This window comes from Carettochelys insculpta, chromosome 4, assembly GCF_033958435.1.
Source record: "Carettochelys insculpta isolate YL-2023 chromosome 4, ASM3395843v1, whole genome shotgun sequence".
NCBI lineage: Eukaryota > Metazoa > Chordata > Testudines > Carettochelyidae > Carettochelys > Carettochelys insculpta.
Genome location: NC_134140.1, coordinates 72045962 through 72067027, shown reverse-complemented (window position 1 = coordinate 72067027; position 21066 = coordinate 72045962). Strand labels below are relative to the sequence as shown.

Genomic DNA, 21066 nt, shown 5'->3' with positions numbered 1-21066 from the left:
TTCTATGATGAGGTAACCAGCTCTGTGGACGTGGGGAAGTCAGTGGATGTGATATACCTTGACTTCTGCAAAGCTTTTGATACAGTCTCCCACAATATTCTTGCCCATAAGTTAAGGAACTACGGACTGGATATATTGACTGTAAGCTGGATAGAAAGCTGGGTTGACAGACGGGCCTAAAGGGTAGTGGTCAATAGTTCAATGTCTGGTTGGCAGCCAGTTTCAAGTGGAGGGTCCCAAGGACCGGTTCTAGGGCACCTATTGTTCAATATATTTTGTAATGACTTGGATGAAGGGATGTATTGCACCCACAGCAAATTTACAGATCACATTAAGCCAGGGGGTCAGGTAGATACATTGGAAGATAGGGATAGGGTCCAGAGTGACAAATTGGAGGACTGGGCCAAAAGAATCTGATGAGGTGCAATAAGGAGAAGTGCAGAGTCCTGCACTTGGGACTGAAGAATCCCAAGCACTGTTACAGGCTGGGTACCAACTGGCTAAGTATCAGTGCAGCGGAAAACGACCTCAGGATTACAGTGGATGAGAGGCTGGAAATGAGTCAACATTGTGGCCTTGTAGCCAAGAAGGCTGACTGCATTTTGGGCTGCATTAGGAGAAACATTTCCAGCAGATCGAGGGAAGTTGTTATTCTCCTCTACTCACCACTGGTGCAGCCATATCTAGAGTATTATGTCCAGTTCTGGGACTGCCAACATAGAAAAGATGTAAACACATTGGAGCAGGTTCAGCAGAGGGCAATGAAAATGATTAAGGGGGGTGGAGCACATGACCTATGAGGAGAAGCTGAGGGATTTGTGCTTATTTAGTTTTCAGAAGAGAAGAGTGAGGGGTGATTTGATAGCAGCCTCCAGCTTCCTGAAAGGAGGCTCTAAAGATGGAGAGAGCCTGTTCACAGTGGTGACAGATGGCAGAACAAGGAGCAATGGTCTGAAGTTACAGAGGGAGAGATGTAGGTTGGATATTAGGAAAAACTGTTTCACCAGGAGGGTGGTGAAGCACTGGAATGCGTTACTGAGATATGTGGTAGAATCTCCATCCATAGAGGTTTTTATGTCCCGGCTTGATGTAGTCGTGGCTGGGATGGTTTAGTTGGGTTTGATCCTGCTTGAAGCAGGGGGCTGGACTAGATGACCTCCTCAGGTCCCTTCCAGCCCTAGAATGCTGATTCTATGATTCTATCAATATTAGTGCTCCAAAAATCGACCGTCACATTGTAAGATCAAGCTTATTGGCATAAATTAAATGTTTTCTTGTAGTGGTGATGCAGACACTGTTGTAGCTTAAGCATGAGAACACTTTAATGGCATCAAGTCTTAGATGATTTTGTGAATGCCTTCAGGTGGAAACACAAGCCTCTGAGGCTATGTCAGCATGGCGAGTTGTTTTCAAAATAATTTACACAATTACAAAAATTATGTCAAAATTCCTTATTCTGAACATGGTGCCATCCAAATGGCCCTGGAGTTTGGAATAAGCAGCTATTATGAAAATTCTGTTACAATGAGGGGTACTGGGACCCTAATATTGGCAGCCCTACTTTGAGTGAGAGTAAAAGGTGCAGCATTGCTATTTTGGGATAGATTTGTATCCTAAAATAGCAATTGTCATATAAATATAGCCTGAGGTAATTTACTGGCAGAAACAGACATACCTCAGATTTAAGCCACAAACAAGAAGAGTGTTTTGGGGGTCTGAGTGGCACCTAATATTTAATTTAGGTAACTTAAATGGTGGTAAGACACCCATGTCCCTTTGTGGATTTAGCCCTCTGTCCATTAGTAACATATCATTAATCATGGAAATGCAGTTGCTTCACTCCCTCTAATTTGTTCAAATGTCCTTTTGGCATTGATATATGTGATTACAAATTACTCATACTCATGAAAGTCAGTGGTATAGGAGTATAATATCTGTACATAGGCACGTAGAATTTTCCAATATATTTGTATATATTTTGCAGCAAGGATATCTTGTATTAGGAAACTTTTCTGTATTCACTTTAAGCATGTACAGGCTTCTGTGGCTAGAATAGCGTGTTTGCTTAGCTTAACTGACGAAGCCATACAGGCCTAGCTACAAAGACTGGATCAATTTCAAGGAGTAACGGTACCCTCTACATACACTGAGAAGGATAATGCTGCTGCTCTCACTGTCACATAGATCTCTGATTTAATTTTGGGTTAGTTTAGATGGCCAGTCAAACAAAGGTCTGTCAAAGATTGAATTCGATGTTGTTTAGTGAATCCCACCTTGTTTCAAGGGCCCTTGTTTCATTTTGGAGTGTGGCCTTTGTTTTCTGTTGCAACCTCCTTTTTAGATGAGAGTATCTAGTTTTCAGGAGGGGCTAGGCACCAATGGACGGAATGTAACTGAGAAGGTATAAAAGAGCAATGACAGGACTGTCAACATTAAATAACTTTTTTCTGCTGCAACAATGAGTTTTCTGCTATTAAGGTCTGTGGCAGGGCCAGGGTGGAGGGCCTCCTCAGAGGGAGCCCAAACAAGCAGAAGGGCTTGTAGAGCAATCACAAGCGGCTGGGCGGGAGATGGCTCAGCCTAACTGGGGCCAGCTGGCTCCATGACTGGGCAAATAAGAGGCCCCTAAAAACCCTTCACAATGGGAAGGGTGGGGGAAGAGTGTGAGAGGTGAGTGGAGGGAGGTGAGGAGATGAGACGAGACCAGAGTAGTGAGGAAAAGCAGGTTGGAAAGGAGCAGAAGAAAGGAACAGGAACACCAGAAACCACAGAGGGAGAGTGAGGAGCTGCAGCAGATCTAGAGGGGGACTCGTTACAGCTGCAGCCTGGGGAAGGTACCGGGGGAATTGTCTGGGGAAGTGGCCCAGGGAGAAGAGCTGCTGCAGCAAGGGCTAAGGGAGTCAGCCCTTCCCATGAGCAGTCACATGGGGTCCCTGGGTCGGAACCCGGCCTGAGTGGGCAAGGGTTGTGTTTCCCCCAGACCACCCCTCACCCCAGCGAGGGCAAATGGGCCCTCAAGTGGGCTGAGTAGAGGCCAGAGGCCCAGGAATTAGACGGACTGATTTGGAGTGACACTGCACTGCCCAGAACTCTTCCAACTGAAACCAAGGGGCAAACAGGGATACAATTCATAAAAAGAGGGTTGCTTCCTCAATCAAAGAGCACAGGCAAGAACAAGTGAAGAAAAGTTGCCTAGCCTAAAGAACCTGACCAAACCCAGGATTCATAAGATGGGTGAGATTGAGTGGGGATGAGTGGAGACATGCATTCCAGATGTTCTTTTTAAAAAATCTGTAACTCTCAGGTATGCTTTGTTAAAAGAAAAAGGTCTGTGTCTAAGCCTGTGTTCATGGCTTCCCTTCCACAGTGTCCATGATAGGGAAATAAAGATGTGGAGTCCGACTGCCTAAGCAGGACCCGGGCATGGAGTTGGCCCGGGCATGCACCTGTGAGACCCAGGGCTAGGATCAATGATCATTTGCTATCCAGATGCAGGTAGTTTAGAAGCAAGTGGCTGAGGGAGTGGGGAAACTGTTGTGCCACATTCTCCATCAGAATCACAATAGACTGGTGTCTGTTCAGACAGGGACCAGGGCCAGGTTGTGATAGCTATTTCTGCCTGACACTAATTTATTTCTGATTAAAACAAGTGTCAGACTGTCCACAGGAAAACTATGCTTGTATTTTCTAACAAAATCAATGATTGTTGTACAAATATAGTCATGCAAATTATTCATGAATATGTTATCACTATTTGCTTGGCTCTACCATAACGAATGAAAAATAAAAAGCCGACAGTATAACCCAAGCTCATCAAACACATCCCTTTCACTCCTTGTTCATTTTATCATTCATTTAAAGATATTTTCTATTTTTTCTCTGAAACTGATTTTCACAATTATTTTGAACCATTTTGAATACACCAGCATTGTGTATTTCTTTCTACTTTCTAAGTATGATGTATTCTCTTACCTATCTTGTAGTTGTCATGTGCTGGTCCCAGGATATTTGCTACAGAAGAGCTGTGTCTACACGTGCACGCTACTTCGAAGTAGTGGCACTAACTTCGAAATAGCGCCCATTGCGGCTACACGCGTCGGGCGCTATTTCGAAGTTAACTTCGACGTTAGGCGGCGAGACGTCGAAGTCACTAACCTCATGAGGGGATCGGCATAGCGCCCTACTTCGACGTTCAACGTCGAAGTAGGGAACATGTAGACGATCCACGTCCCGCAACATGGAAATTGCCGGGTCCTCCATGGCGGCCATCAGCTGGGAGGTTGAGAGATGCTCTCTCCCCAGCCCCTGCGGGGCTCTATGGTCACCGTGGGCAGCAGCCCTTAGCCCAGGGCTTCTGGCTGCTGCTGCGGCAGCTGGGGATCCATGCTGCAGGCACAGGGTCTGCAACCAGTTGTCGGCTCTGTGGATCTTGTGTTGTTTAGTGCAACTGTGTCTGGGAGGGGCCCTTTAAGGGAGCGGCTTGCTGTTGAGTCCGCCCTGTGACCCTGTCTGCAGCTGTGCCTGGCACCCTTATTTCGATGTGTGCTACTTTGGCGTGTAGACGTTCCCTCGCAGCGCCTATTTCGATGTGGTGCCACGCAACATCGAAGTTGAACATCGACGTTGCCAGCCCTGGAGGACGTGTAGACGTTATTCATCGAAATAGCCTATTTCGATGTTGCTACATCGAAATAAGCTATTTCGATGTTGGCTTCACGTGTAGACGTAACCAAGATGAATGAGATAATGTCTTTTAATGGACCAACTTGTGTTGGCAAAAGAAACAAACTCTTGAGCTCAAACCACAACATTCAAAAGTTTGTCTCTCATCAAGTGAAGGGAGGTTGGTAGTGTGATTCTCAGCTTGAGTAGATATACTCACACTATCTCTCAGTGAGCTAATAAGCTAAAAATTGCCGTATAACCGGTGTATCATGAACAGATGCTCAGGATAGTCAACGTAAGTATGTACTTAACCAGGCCTCCTTGAAACAGATGTGGGTACCTAGCCCAAGCCCCTACCCATGCAAGCCTGAGCAAAGTTAACACAGTTGCATCTCCACAAGAATCATATCCCAAGGTCTAAGGAGAGAGAGAGCCTTAATGTTTCTTGGAGAAGTTAATTAATCTGCCAGTTGCAGTAAACATAGTTTCAGCTACAGGCTTATCTGATGCATCAGTATTTTATGCCTAGCAAATTTTGTGCAATTAGCTTTAATTTAGGTGTGTTTGCCTAATTGTTTTTATGCTAAGGCTTTTTTATGTCCCTCTGATATTAGAAAATGGCTCCAAAATAAAAATAAAAAATAATGTAATAAAAAATAAATGTAACTTACAGGGATTCCAGTTGATGTAAACTGGGCTTACCGTAAAAAGAGTCAGGCTGTTTTGTCTCATGGAAACTGCTTAAATCACAAATCTGAGAAGATTTTCACCTGTTCATAGCTATTTCACAAAGTAACAAAAAAATCTAACCCATCCACCCCAATTGCATCATTTTTAACAAACTATTCACGTATCTTTATGCCGGTCTTTTTTAGGCATGAAACACGTGGTACAAAGGAATTTAAATAAAGATGTTGAACTTACAAAGGATTTGTGATTTGGGTGCAAAGGTCTGGTACTTTGTACTAATTGCTTGTAGGTTTATTTCATTGGATTTTAAAGGACTGCAATTATGGCATGTTAGAACTGAACTTTCAAAATTTAATGTATTCTGTGAATTAGCTGCTTTGTTAAGGCCAAAACACTGCGGAAAGAGCTACAGCTGTGTTAGATATTGAGCCAGAAAATCTGACAAAAGATTCTGATTGGACTTTGAAAATGTTAGAAGATGGTCCAAGAATTCCCAGAACAGCATGAGTGCATTGCTAGTATATTGTACATTGCTAGTAAACCTTACTGTTGGTGGTGTTGTGAAATGAGACACCATTAATACATTGCTGTGCCACATTCTTCATCAGGACCATAAATTCGAATAGAAAAATGCTATATGGCACTATTGGAGCTGTGGAAATGTTATCACTGAAGTGATATTTATGTTTTGCTGGCATACTTATGTGACAAGGAAAATAGATTACATTCCCCTAATCCATAGTAGATGGAAAACCAAAAATAGTTCATATGTTTTTCTCTACCCTTTTGAATATTTCATTTTCTTAATATTTCTTCAGTGCTATTTAGTATCAGAGAAAAAGTTCTGTCTACATATGGTTGGGGGGAAAATCTGCAGTTTACAAATCAAAGAAAGTAGCACTATAGAAAGCATTGCAACAGATTACAGGTTACAGAATTTAGAATTGTTAGTATGTTGTTATGAGAAGTGCTTCTTAAAGTTCATTTTCATCATGGTCCAAAAATCAATCACTGCAAATAGATCCTCCACAGCCATTATGTTTTCTACATTTTTGTAAATTCTGGAGTAGAACAAGAAAAAGCTAGAATTCAGGAGCATCATGAGTCCTGACCAAATCAGGACACAGAGCAAAGGACTTACTGGACAAAATTGTATCAGTAAAAAATGAGTTTTGAGCAAACCAAGTGCCATGGTTTGCTCGCCTGCCAGTCGTCTACATGGGGATCCTTTTCAAAAGGACACAGCCAACATTGAAATCCCCTTATTCCTATCAGCTGATAGGCATGCTAATATTCATTTCAGCGCCTCATTAGTATTGTTCCATTTGGCCATTAGCATAGCCATTTCAAAGTTTTTTGGAAGTGTAGACATAGCCATGGTCTCAGATGCCCTCTGTCCAAAAGGTATAAAGTTGAGGGGAGCACTTTCATGTGGCCTTCAATTTCCCTCTATAACTGCCAGGATAACATTGGATTATGGTACTTCATATATTTCATATTTATAAGTAAATACGGTACTTTTGAAAGGTAAGTGATTGCTAGCATTGGAAAGTGACGTTCTTTAGATAGAGACAACATAGTCTATCCTCATCGTGCTCCTACTTCCCCAATGTACTTCTAATGCAACATAGAACAATGACTTCTGGGGAGAGATTAGTTCAGTTTCAAATCTTGTAACCAGGGAACTGGGCTAACAGGGAATTTCATGTTGGAGTTCTCCAAGTGAAGGAGGAGTGATTACAGGCCCCTTGAGGTAAGTGGGTGTCTGTGGTGTGTGTCCTGGGGGCATTACTTGTTGGTTGCCTTAAAGATACTGTGTGCTGAGTTCGGGTGTGTTTGGAGATCCATGTGCTGAGCTGTTTGAAGGACCTTGTGCTGAGGCAGCAGCTGGAATCTATGAGCTTCTTAATGAGGCTTTGAAGTCTAACCCATTGTTCAGTCACCAAGCCTTAACCAGCTGGTGGGGCTTTCAGGAAGGCCAGGGCTATATAAAGCTGGAGCAGCTAACAGTGAGTTTCATGTGGGAGTTTAGAGGAGTTTTGAAGAGGCCTAGATGCATCTGGTATTCTTAAAACCTTACTTAAATTAAACTAAAACAAAAGCTACCTGATTTAAATACAATTGTTATTAAAATTCTAATTTTCTATAGGAGGAAAGGCTGTCAGAAGCCTGGCGGCAGAGTGGTTCCCCCCCCCATTTATTGCATCCAATGTAGCTTGTATACCTTATGGACAGGTGCCATACATGTGCATTCAATGCAAAGAGCACCTGGCCCTCAGAGACTGCTTACCAGCTTTGGAGGCCAGGATGATAGAATTGGAGTTGTTAAAGGACGCAGAGAGGTGTGTAGATGAGGCTGTCTGGGAGACTGTCCCACCTCCATTCAGACAGCCCCGATGTTGTTGAGGAGTGCGAAAGTCGCAGGGAAGAAGGTTCAACTGGAGCAGAGGGTAATCATCCCTTAGTTGGGACCCTCCTTCCAAATAGTGTTGTGGAATCCTCTTGCACTGAGGATACGTCTCCTGGGGAGGGAACAGCAGTCAGTAGGAAAAGGCAAGTGTTAGTCATGAGGGAATTTGGTAATAAGAAACATACACAGCTAGGTTTGTGATGACCAGGAGAACCATGTGGTGACTTGCCTGCCTAGTGCAAAGGTTGCAGATCTCTTGAGACATATAGATAGGCTTATGTGTAGTGCTGTGGAGGAGCTGGTGGTCATGGTACATGTAGTTACCGGTGATGTAGGGAAAGGTAGGAGAGAGATTCTGGAGGCCAAGTTTAGGCTGCTAGGAAAGAGGTTGAAATCTAGGACCTTTAAGTTAGGACCTCTGAAATGCATCCAGCTGCAAGTGCAGGGCCAGGTAGGCCAGCAGAACTTCAGAGTATCAATGCATGGATGAGACAATGGTGTAGGGAAGAGGTGTTTAGATTCATTAGGAACTGGGGAAAATTTGGGGAATGGGGAGCCTGTACAGGAAGGATAGACTCCACCTAAACCAAAAGGGAACCAGGATGCTGGCATTTAACATTTAAAAAGGTTGTAAAGCAGTTATTAAACAAAGGGCGGGGGGAAAGCTGATGGGTTCTGAGGAGCCCATTGATTGCACAGAGGCATCTTATTATGGGAGGGCCTATAACTAGGGAATCTCTATGTTCTTCTAAGGAGGAGAGGAATGAAGATGATAAAATATGGGTAAAATCAGATGAGAAGCAATCAGTTGAAATAGAATCTAATACATTTAGAAAAGAGACTGATAGTGACAGATGTTTAATGTGCTTATACTCAAATGCTAGAAATCTAAATAATAAGATGGCTGAACTAGAGTGCCATGTATTAAAGGAGGATATTGATATAATTGACACCACAGAAACTTGGTGGAATGAGGACAATCAATGGGATACAGTATGCAATGAGGACAATCAATGGGATACAATATATCCGAAGGACAGAACAGGTCATGCTGTTGAGAGAGTGGCACTATATGTAAAAGAAAATGTATACTCAAATGAAGGAAAAAAACTTAAATGAACCAAAATGTTCCAACAAATCTATATGGATAGTAATTTAATGCTCTAATGGTAAGACTTTAATGGTAGGGATATATTACTGACCACCTGACCAGGACAGTGATAGTGACTAGGAAATTCTGAGAGAGGTTAGATAGGCTACCAAAATAAAAATATCAGTAATAATGGGGGATTGCAGCTATGCCCATAGTGACTGGGTACCTGTCACCTCTGGATGGGAGGCAGAAATAAAATTTCTTGATATTTTAAGTGACTGTTTCTTGGAGCAGCTGGTTCTGGAACCCACAAGGGGGGATGAAATTCTTGATTTAGTCCTAAGTGGATCACAGGATCTGGTCCAAGTGGTAAATGCAACTGGTCCACTTGGAAAGAGTGAACAAATGTAATAAAATTTAACATCCCTGTGATGCGTAATACACCTCAGCAACCCAACCCCGTGGTATTTAATTTCAGAAAGGGGAACCACACAAAAATGAGGAAGTTACTTAAACAGTGATTAAAAGGTATAGTGCCAAAAGTAAAATAGCTGCATGGAATCTTTTCAAAGAGGCCCAATTTAACTGTATACCCAAAATTAGAAAACACAGTAAGAGTACCAAAAAATGCCACCATGGCTTAACAAGCAGGAAAAAAAAAGTAGCAAAAGATAAAAACTCATTGTTTAAAAAGTGGAAGCTAAGTCCCAGTCAGAAAAATAGAAAGAAGCATAACCTCTGTCAAGTTAAGTTGAAAAAAACATACAGTAAACTCCTGTTTAACTGATATTTGAGTAACCAACACTCTCAAGTAACTGGCATAACTTCCATCATCTCTTTATCCCTGTCCCCTGTTGGAGGCTGCAAGATACATTGTAATAAGCTAGCAGCAATAAAATCTAATTGGTTTAGTTGGAAGTGGCTTTGCTAGAGGAACATTCAGATGGTAGCTGACAAACCTCACATATCTTGGTATCCTGTTCCCTAAATAAACTAAAAAGACCTGTTTAATCTAGCCCCATTAATCATGTAGTTAACTAACCTCAAACAAATAAATAGAAGAGAGAGACCGATAGACAGATCAAGGTGGTACTTTTACAGGATTGCTTTTGCCAAATGTTAGCTTGTTAATGGTTTCAGGTAGCTTCCATTCATTCAAGGAGGTATTTGTATTTATGGCAGGATTAATAGTATTCTTCTGTTCATTCTGAGCCACGTCCCATCTACTCATCTATCTTCTACTCTACAGAATTTCTTTCTGCATGACAGCTTCTTTAAATGCCCTCTTTTCAATCTTGCCCTCCTGTGAATATTACATAATGTAGCAAGTTTGATGCTCAGTATCAAAAATATGAAATGTTGAAGAAACGGACACTGCATGTGCTTATAAATTCACTGAGTTCCTTAGCCCTGAGCATATCCTGCATTTGTCTCAGATGGCAGGGGTTTCTTCCATTTTGTAACTCCCATCATTCAACAGAGCAATAGATCTCCTAGGAAATTAATATAAATATATTCATATAGTAATCAGACTCTCTGGACTGCTGATTCATTTATAGATCAAAATAGAGAAGAAATGAAAGGGGAGAATTGTGAAAGAGGAAAAAAGAAACAATAAAGAATGATAGTGAAATTAGTGGGGAGAGAAAATACATCTCAGTTCTAAATCTATTGAAAGTGAAGTTGCTAAGACAATTTATTGCTCTTCCTTATGACATGGGTATTTCTTTCCTTTGAATCCCTCCAAAGCAGCAAATTCCATATTCTCTCTGTAACTTTAAAAATCCTTCAGAAAAATTCTGCACTACTTTCATACCCATCAGCAGCTGGCCATCGATGACAGCCTTATCCTTTTGTTTGACCATTTCTCTAGTAAAAGACCTCATGCTTTTTTTCGTGCATGAGACACTAGCCCCAAAGTGATCCATAAGGTCTTCCCTTCTCAAGAGCAATCTTTTAGACCCTCTTCTGTAGTGTGCATGGAATTGGCTAGATAGGGATTAATACCTATTTTATTTGTTTATTGTCTTATCAATTAGGTATCTCTTTATAATATATATAATAAGGGGCAACACTTCAAGCGAAAAGGGAAAGAACTCTACAACTTTTTATACCAATTTTGAAATCAGATTTTAACATAAATTACTTGCATACACTTAGATACACAATTTCCTCTCATTGCATTAAACACATTTATTGTTTAAGCCAGTTCCTGGTCTGTTTGTTCCTGAGAATAATTCCACTAAAATGAATTGAAACACTAAGCAGTCAGAAACCAGCTTTCAGTGTTTCATCTTTAACTACATGTATTCAGTTGTGAATACATGTCACAGAGTATAACACACACTTATATTGGATCATAGGACTGGAAGAGACCATGAATTCATCCGGTCCAGTCCCCTGGACTTATGGCAGTACTAAGTATTATCAGACCTTTCTTGACAGGTGTCTGTTTAACCTGGTCTTAGAAATCTCTGGGAGCGGATATGACAAAATTTATTCCTGTGCTTAACCATCCTGATAGAAAATTTTTCCCAATGCCCAATCTAAATCATTCTTGCTACAATTTAAACTAATTGTTTCTTATTCTATCTGCAGAAGTTAAGGAGAACATTTTTTTTTCTCCCTCCTCCTTGTAAAAACTTTTAAATACTTGAAAATATTTATCAGGTCCCCTTTCAGACATCTCATCTCCATACTAAACCATTCCACTTTTTTTTTTAATCTTCCCTCAAAGGTCACATTTTCTAGACTCTTAATCATTTTTGTTACCCTTCTCTGGACTTTATCCAGTTTGGTGACCCTTTCCCTGAAATATACTGGTCAGAACTTGACATAATAATTCAGTTAAGTGGGAGTGTAGTGGAAAAATTACTTCTTCTATCTTATTTGCAACGCTCATCCAAATGCATCGCAGAGTTATATTTGCTTTTTTTTTTCTTGTAACAGTTTTTCACTGATTCATAGTTAACTTGGAATCCACAGTGTCCCCACAGATCATTTTCTGCAATACATCTTTCCCAGCTGTCATGTCCCATTTTTGTATGTCTGTAACTACTTGTTCTTCCCTAAGTGTCAAAATTCTCAGTTGTCCTTATATGTCCACTTATAACCCTACACAACCCTGTCAATAAAACATTATATAATGACACAGTTTCTTTCCCTAGTTTCAGAAAACATGTAAGTGATCTATAGAATTACAACTGGGGCAGCTGTTCAATGAATATCTATACATACATACAACTGGCTTTGCAAATAATTTCTTCAGACATGTTTGAAAAATCAAGGGGTCTGACCAACGGCAAGGAGACCAAAGGGCATCCTTTTTCGGATAAGCCTGCATTACTACTTTGAACGTACGCCACGTTCTCAGTATTTGCTATGTGTTCTTCACATACTTGAAACATTTCAGAGAAATTTTCAGATATGAATATTTTAAAATATAAAAGTGCATACATTACATCTAAGTGGGTTAAATGCTTTTGAAACCATTCTGAAATGACTGTGTTGCAGGAGACCTGTTAAAGCCTACAAACTATTCGTCAAATGTTCATACTCGAACTTGACAGTATTCTCCCTTTTTTTCAAACCACACAACACTATACTTGATCCACCACATCTCAGCTGCTCTGCCCTCTTGCAGGTTATTCAGTTCCTTGCTGTTTACATATGCATACTCACACACTTTAACTATAACTAATGCAGATGTCTTTAGTGCAGACGAGGCAAAGGTATAAATTGGAGTCTCTTGTACCCGGGCTCTTCATCATCTTCGATTTATGTACAGAAAATGGAATATCTCAGCACACGGACCTTTCTAAGGACAAACTGAGTGGAAGAATTTACCCAGACAGCCAATCTAAAAATAGAACTAGACATTGATGTACCTTTAAAAATGCTCTCAAGTTTGTCCTTATTTAGGAAATCTTATTGGCCACTCTCCCCACTGTGGCATTTTAGGGCTCGATCCTATTTCTGTTATTGTCACTAGGTGTTTAGTTGTGGACTTTAATGGGAGCTGGATCAAACTAAAACCTGGCTTGGTTAAATTTAATTTGTTTGGTTACATCTGTGCATAACTGAATACAATGCATGAAGATTATGAAATGGTTCTGTTATACTGTACAAATTAAGATTTTTTCTGTTATTTTAAGATTTTAAAATGTTGAGAATTAAGACTGTTCATATTTGACTTAGAAGAGGTGAATCATGTGCAACCATCTGAGGATTTTTGAAAGACTGAATTCTGTCTTCATGTGTTTTCCTATAGGAATGATGCAGAATCACTAGAGCTGTGTCTACACGTGCACGCTACTTCGAAGTAGTGGCACCAACTTCGAAATAGCGCCCGTCGCGGCTACACGCGTCGGGCGCTATTTCAAAGTTAACTTCGACGTTAGGCGGCGAGACGTCGAAGTCGCTAACCTCATGAGGGGATTGGAATAGCGCCCTACTTCGACGTTCAACGTCGAAGTAGGGACCGTGTAGACGATCCGCGTCCCGCAACGTCGAAATTGCTGGGTCCTCCATGGCAGCCATCAGCTGGGGGGTTGAGAGATGCTCTCTCCCCAGCCCCTGCGGGGCTCTATGGTCACCGTGGGCAGCAGCCCTTAGCCCAGGGCTTCTGGCTGCTTCTGCGGCAGCTGGGGATCTATGCTGCAGGCACAGGGTCTGCAACCAGTTGTCAGCTCTGTGTATCTTGTGTTGTTTAGTGCAACTGTGTCTGGGAGGGGCCCTTTAAGGGAGCGGCTTGCTGTTGAGTCCGCCCTGTGACCCTGTCTGCAGCTGTGCCTGGCACCCTTATTTCGATGTGTGCTACTTTGGCGTGTAGACGTACCCTCGCAGTGCCTATTTCGATGTGGTGCCGCGCAACGTCGAAGTTGAACATCGACGTTGTCAGCCCTGGAGGACGTGTAGACGTTATTCATCGAAATAGCATATTTCGATGTTGCTACATCGAAATAAGCTATTTCGATGTTGGCTTCACGTGTAGACGTAGCCTAGAAGAGCTAATAAAGCTAACTGTAGCATATTCAAAGGTTACACATGCTGTATTTTTATACTTATCATGGAAAGAATCTGAAATGATATAAGATGTTGAACAGATTTATTTTCTGAACTGGCTAAATCAACATAAAAATTTTTCAAGCCTTTTCCTTCCTTTGTTTATAACCAACCAATCACCTTTATAACAAACAAACAGTCCTGTAGCACCTCAAAGACTAACGCATTTATTTATTAGGTAATGAGCTTTCGTGGGTAAAACCCAGTTCTTAGTTTGGAGATGATAATAAAAATCCAGGGCTTATAATTCTTATTATCTGCTCCAGTATGAAGAAGTGTATTTTACCCATGAAAGATCATTACCTAATAAACAAATTTGTAAGTCTTAAAGGTGCTACAGGCGTAGACTTATAATAATGTAGATTTATAGTTTTTAGATTTTTGTTATAGACTCTGTTAAGACTTTCTTCTAGGTAACATAAATTCTTTATTACTCTGTTCACTCCATAATATTTTGAATTGTAACAATCTTTGATATACGTTCTCTGTATATTACGATACACATTCTTTGCTCATGCCACGCTACAATTATATAAATGTGTGCCTGTGTGTGTGAATGAGAGAAAGAATCGACATGAAAGGACCTTCAATACTGAGAGTATCAGAAGTGGAGCCCGGGACTTGTGGCAAACCAAAACAAGGCAGATTGACTCCCTCAGAGTTGGAGGCAGGCACCCCTTTCTGATGAAGAATGGATAAGGACTTTCCCAAGAGACCAACACCTTTGGGCCATCAGCATGCCAGGCAACCCCCAAATGAGGTCGCACCCAGAAGGACTGCTGAAAATGCTGGGAACTTTGTGACTGATTGAAAAGCTAGGTGCTGTTTGAAATGCTGAGTGATTGAGTAAGGCCTGGTAAAGTGAAACACATGGACTTGTATGAGGGAAAAACCCTATAAAGAATGGAGTGTCTTGTCTTAGTCTTTGGGTTCCATCCTGCTACAACATGGAGCACCAGTCCTGACAGAAAGAACTTGGCTCAAAGCCCCCATTCCTGATCTATCTGGACAGTAGGTCAGGGTGGGCAATTGACTGGTAACTATATAATATCAGCAGGGGTTTATGGGGTGTAGAGGGAGGGGTAGTACCTCTGTTGGGGGGACTTGTTGTATTTCTCCGGGGGTAGTCCATCCACTTTGGTCCCCACCTGTCACTCAGCTCTCACTTGTGGCTCCAAGTAGCTGCAGCATGCGCAGTGGCCACACCCCGGGCAACGGCTTCGAGAGGCTGGCCAAACCAGGTGAGTGTAACCGATGGGGCTCAAACCCTAGGTGAATTTTAGGTGAATTTAGGGATGTGCCTACCCAGCATGCGAAGTCAGTTCCGGCGGACTGGGCGGAAGAGATCATTTAGATCCAACAGCCAAGAAGGCGGTTCTGCGATGCTTTGTGGAAAGTGAAGGGCTTGACAAGGCATGAAAGACGTCAAGGCCATCCACTGCAACCAAAGAAGTTACCAATCGTGACAATTCTACATACCACTGGTGTCTGGCTTCCAAGGCCAAGACAGTGAGATTGCTCCCGTGCAACGGCTCTACCACTTAAAAAGCTTTCACGCACAGGTCCTGTGCAAACCATCATATCAGCATATCACCCAAGTCCTGCAGCGATGGGGGAGGGGCGAAGCAACAGGTGGAGGTTACCACTGGGAGTCGTAGTCCCAATCCCACACGTAGGCGGCCTGTAGACAAGTGGTCATCCAGCTCTGTACCTGGGGCAGCAGAGTTGCCCAGCAGCATCCCAGGTGTCTGAGCAGTCCTCTTCAGGACAGCACTGCTCACCCTAGTAAGGGAGGAGCCTAGAAAGGTGGCCTAAAAATTGCCTGTCCTACAAGAGCCACTGGCCAGCAAGCTGCAGCTGGCAGTTCAACCCTACTTGCGGTCGAAAACAAAGAGGGCATCAACAAAAAATGGCAAGAACACTTTAGCAATCTCCTTAACAACCATCGACTGTGAATAATAACATCCTCAATGAAATTCCACAACAACCCATCCTGACAGATCTTGACTTTCTGCCCACTATAGATGAGGTTAAGAAAGCTGTTAACCAGATGAGTTCAGGAAAAGCTCCTGGAAAAGATGGGATTCCAGCAGAGATATATAAAGCAGCAAGTCCAGCAGCAGTGTTCCATAGCGTGATCATCAGCATCTGGGAGGATGAAAACATACTACAAGACCTCTGCGATGCTATTATTGTCTCCCTTTTCAAGAATAAAGATAGCAAAGCAGAATGTGGAAACTACAGAGGCATATCCCTCCTCTCTGTTGGAGGGAAGATCATCGCCTGCATCATGTTGAAGTGCTTAACAGCCAGTATTTCCGAGGCAAATCTACCTGTAAGTCAATGTGGTTTTTGACCTGGCTGGAGCACAGTCGATATGATATTTGCTGTCAGACAAATACAAGAGAAGTGCATTGAACAGAACATGCACCTGTATGCTGTCTTCACAGATCTGACAAAGGTGTTTGATACTGTCAACAGGGAAGCCCTTGGACCATTCTAATATGACTTGGCTGCCCAAGAAAATTTGTCCAGATTATACGCCTTTTCCACGATGGCATGACAGGTAAAGTACTGTCTGATGGAGCCACATCAGCCCCCTTCAACATCACCAATGGTGTGAAACAAGGATGTGTTCTCACTCCTGTCCTATTTAACCTGTTCTTTGCATGTGTCCTTAACCATGCAATGAAAGATCTGGACTGAGGTATATACTTGAAATACCAGCATGATTGTTCACTTTTCGACCTCCATCGCCTGAATGCAAAGACTAAGACAGTGCAGGAACTCCTTTCTGAGGCACTCTTTGCCGACAACTGTGCCCTTATGGTTCACACTGAAAACGATCTTCAGCACATTGTCAACAAGTTTGCTGAGGCTTCGCAACTTTTCAGATGAACTATCAGCCTCGGAAAGACAGAAGTTCTCCATCAACCTGCACCTGGATCAAATGCTCCTGTCCTGCGTATCTCCATTGACGGCACCCAGCTTAAAGTAGTGGAGAACTTTAAATACCTGGGTAGTGTCATATCCAGTGAAGGATCACTGGATAATGAGATCAATGCGCGAATATCCAAAACAAGCCAGGCACTTGGCTGTCTGGGTGTCAAAGTCCTAAACCACCACAACATCCGGATGTCAACAAAACTGCTTGTATACAGAGCTGTTGTTCTCTCATCTCTTTTGTACGGGTGCAAAACATGGACACTATATAGGCGTCACATCAAGCAGCTCGAAGCATTCCACACATGCTGCCTCCATAACATCATGAAGATCTGCTAGCAAGACAAAGTGCCCAATCTTGAGGTCCTCGAGAGAGGCCAGATGACAAGCATCGAAATGATGATTATGAAGTCACAACTACTTTGGACCGGTCATGTCAGTTGCATGGATGTCAACTGAATCCCTCGCCAGCTTCTGTATAGTGAACTCTCCCAGGGCGTCCGGCGTATAGGTCATCCATGGAAACGCTACAAGGATACCATCAAAGCCAATCTGCAGTACAGCAGTATCAAACCTAGGGACCTTGAGGACGCCGCCAGTGACAGAACACAGTGGCGTGCAACAGTCAGAAATATCTGCATTGCCTTTGAGGAAGACCGCTGCCGGCGTCTACAAGAGACACACGAACGACGTCACAGAGCATCAGCAATGCACAACCCGCTGATTGTGAACTTCCCATGCACCATCTGTGGCAAAATGTACACCTCTAGAATTGGCTTATACAGTCACCAGAGGGCACACCATGAGACCAATGATAGATGATCTGCACAGATTTGTCATCATCGGATCGATGGACTACCATTATAATATCATCAGGATGGGTATGTATTTGTGTGTGTGTGTGTGCGTGTCTGAAAGCATATGCTGCTTTGCCTATATTGTTTAATAGATATGACATGGTGCCTTATCCCCCTGAAATAGATTGTGTGCTTCTTTTAAGCATAACACAGAATGGCTTGTCTTTTGTGATGCTACAGACAAGCATGGCTACCTCTCTGAGACAATCTACCTTGGGAACAGAGTGATTTATGGAGGTTCAAGACATCAACAAAGCTGGCCCTATTCTGCTGCACAGACCTGAGGGTGGATCCCAGGAACTTTCTGCAAGGGTTATTACTCCTTTCCTCTTCTCCTGCTGATGGACAGGGGAGTCTCCATAACTGGTTTCCTCTCAGGGATGGCCTCACCCAGGTTATTTTACCCTTTGGTTTTTATCTAGGATTGAGCTGAGCCTATGTATTTTACTGCAGACTCAAGTAGATCATTTGCCATTACTCTTCCAGACCTCTGTGACCTCAGAAGCACCTGTATTTCTCTTACAGCACAATTTAGTTAAAAGATCAACTGCTAGCACAGGATGCTCAGATTAGTTTTGTACAAACGTCAACCTCCTTTCAAAAGGGCCAGATATGACTTGATTTAAAAAACCCTTTTCTTGTTAAAGACTTGATCTCCTGAGCCTGAATTGCATTAGAGTTCAAAGGATATGATTTCTGGATGGTATTAATGAAAGGAATTGAATTACACCTATGTTATCACTTTTCAGACTGAATTTCACAATATTAATTGTGATTATTTAACATCAGCGGGGTCACTAAATGTCTGATGTCAGCCTTATAAATTAAGAATCAGTCAATTATTTTCCTTGAAAACATCCTAATTGTGCCTGAGAAAAGCTTTTAAGATGTTTTCTTTTCTAAAAAGCTTATTGCAAAACCTGGTTACTATCATAGAGATATGTGAAAAATTTTTGTATGTATAAAAGAGCTCCAATGAACTTTTATCTTCTCCATTAAGAACACTGTCTGGCCTTTCTGTATATGTGCAGAGAGTGAGAGAGAGAGAGAGAGAGAGAGAGAGAGAGAGAGAGGCCAGTCAGTGTTCATAATGGAGAAAGATAAGAGTTCATAGGAGCTGAAGTGGATTCATGTACTTTGTTTACGCTAGGATGGTAAAAGCAATTTCCAGAAAAAAAGAGCATCTGTAGGCTGTCGAAAATGCTGCCCTCTTCTAAATGTGTCATAAGCCAGTGAGACTGACTGTTAAAATATTCAAATTCCTATGGTAGCTGGAACAAAGTACAGCTTCAAGTTTTAATGATCCCAGAGGAGTTGATAAAGAGGTAACTTATATTTGACCCCTTTCCATTTATTTAAGCTCTCTTTCCCGTTAAATTGCTCAACAGGATATTTCTTTTAAATAGCGTTCAGAATAATTGCTTCTGCATCATATTTGCGCTGCTTAACTCCCTTCCCTTGTTTCCATAAAACTCTAATATACTATAGGACATTAAGGCCACATCTACACAAGCTGCTTTTCCTGACAAAACCGGGCTTCTGCCTGGAAAAAAGTGCAGAGTGCCTACATGGCAAATACACTTTGTTGACAAAACTGGGCACATCTGCTGTTAGTGTCATCCTTCTCTCCATTCAGGTATGATGTCTCTCTTGACAGTGTTCTGTCAATAAAACAGCCATATTGATGCTCCAGGACCCTTTTATGTCAACAGACAAGGTTTCTGGTTCACCAGGCAGCCCTGTTTGCTGAGCTTCCAGTCGGCTGTTCTGTCGAGAGAGGGTCCGGCAGCCCGGCTGCACTCTGTTGACAGAAAGGATTGCTCTTTTGATCTGCTTTTATGTGTAGATGTGATTTCTTGACAGAAGTTGTGCCAGGAAATACCTTTCAACAGTATCTTCTGTTGACAGAGGCTTCTTGTGTACATGTGGTCTGAAAATTTTACTTGTGTGCTCACAGTCACCATGGAAAAAGTAATAGTTGCCACCAATAATTGTACAGTGGCATCTGAGATTGTTTTATCTCACACATGCAACAGGAAGAACCTGTTACAATTGCTGATGAATGTAATGGCTTCTATTTTAGTTATTTGATATACATGACATTCTTAGCTATGAGGAAAAATTGCAGGGCCACATGGTAATTTAGAGAAATAGATGCATAATAAACCTCCTTCACTCAGGTTAGATCACCTTTCTTGAGCTCTGCCCTTCATCCACCCCTGCTTTACTTCTCACATTCCAAATCTCTGAAGAGCAGTAAACAACCTGCCATTAAAATGAAACTAAAAACCAGAGACAGAATTTTTTGTTTTCCCTCCACATGTGGATTATTCAAGTTTAAGGCTGGCTCTAGGCAATATGCAGCTTATGTTCATAGAGGCTAGAAAGCTGAGAGCATATAGAAATAAATATTCCATGACAAACGGTTTCCTACTTGAAAACTAATTGGGTCCATGTGTTGTTCTTCCATGTGTTCTATAAATCAGACTTTATTCCTATTCCCTGATTATTTACTCAATTAGTCTCAAATCTTAAAAAAACATGTACTTCAGGAGCATAAATGAACTGGATGTATGCAGTCTTAAATGTGCAAAGAGGATATGAAGACTGAAATTGGGAGCAGTTTAAGAAGGTATAGTGAATAAAGAGAATTAGAAAATTTTAGAAATTCTTTAACTGTTCCTTCCCTGAGCAGCATTGGATTACCCAGGGAAACCAGTGCTGGAATAATGAGGCCACTATAAGGTTACTGAGTCAGTGCAGAGAGTGAATTGAATTTTCCTTTGTCACAGTCATACTAAATGTTTGAATGTGCATACCAGATTCTAACTGTAATGACTGGCTTTTTAATAGCCCATAGTTAAAGATGGTTTTGGGAGCCCCATATTCTGTATCTCTGTGTTGTCCCCTAGCATATGAAATATGCAAGTATTCCAATGTGTGAGCTTAAATTTTACTGGGAATATTCATATGAAGGGAACTTTATTGCTCGGTTACAGGCAGAAAGCAAACACAAAAAACGTGAAAGAGTTATACAGCTAGTGATGTTATGAAAGGGGCACATAAGATTGCCTGTGACTGAAATGGGCCTATTCCTCATCCCTTCCTGGACCTTTTCACGGTCCCATCCAATTCGAAAAAATTAAAATCACTTAGCAAATAGGCCAATAGTTTAGGCATATCACTTTTAAACAGTTACAGATCTTCAGGCATGCAAAGCTACTTACCACACTGAACTACTGCAGCTAATTCCTCTTTTAATTAAAATATTGCAGTAGTACTGCAAGGTACTTCAAGACCAGGTCCTCATCTGCTATAAATTAATATAGCTCCATTGCCTTCAA

General features: G+C 41.9%; 1 long non-coding RNA gene across 1 annotated transcript in view; it reads right to left on the bottom strand.

The window, feature by feature from the left end:
- The window catches only part of LOC142012070 (uncharacterized), a 64606-nt gene extending 56734 nt beyond the window's left edge, over positions 1–7872 (bottom strand). The window contains exon 1 of the long non-coding RNA XR_012645255.1: positions 7646–7872. This is a non-coding gene — a long non-coding RNA (uncharacterized LOC142012070). The remainder of the gene's footprint in view (positions 1–7645) is intronic.
- Between the last annotated feature and the right edge of the window lie 13194 nt (positions 7873–21066).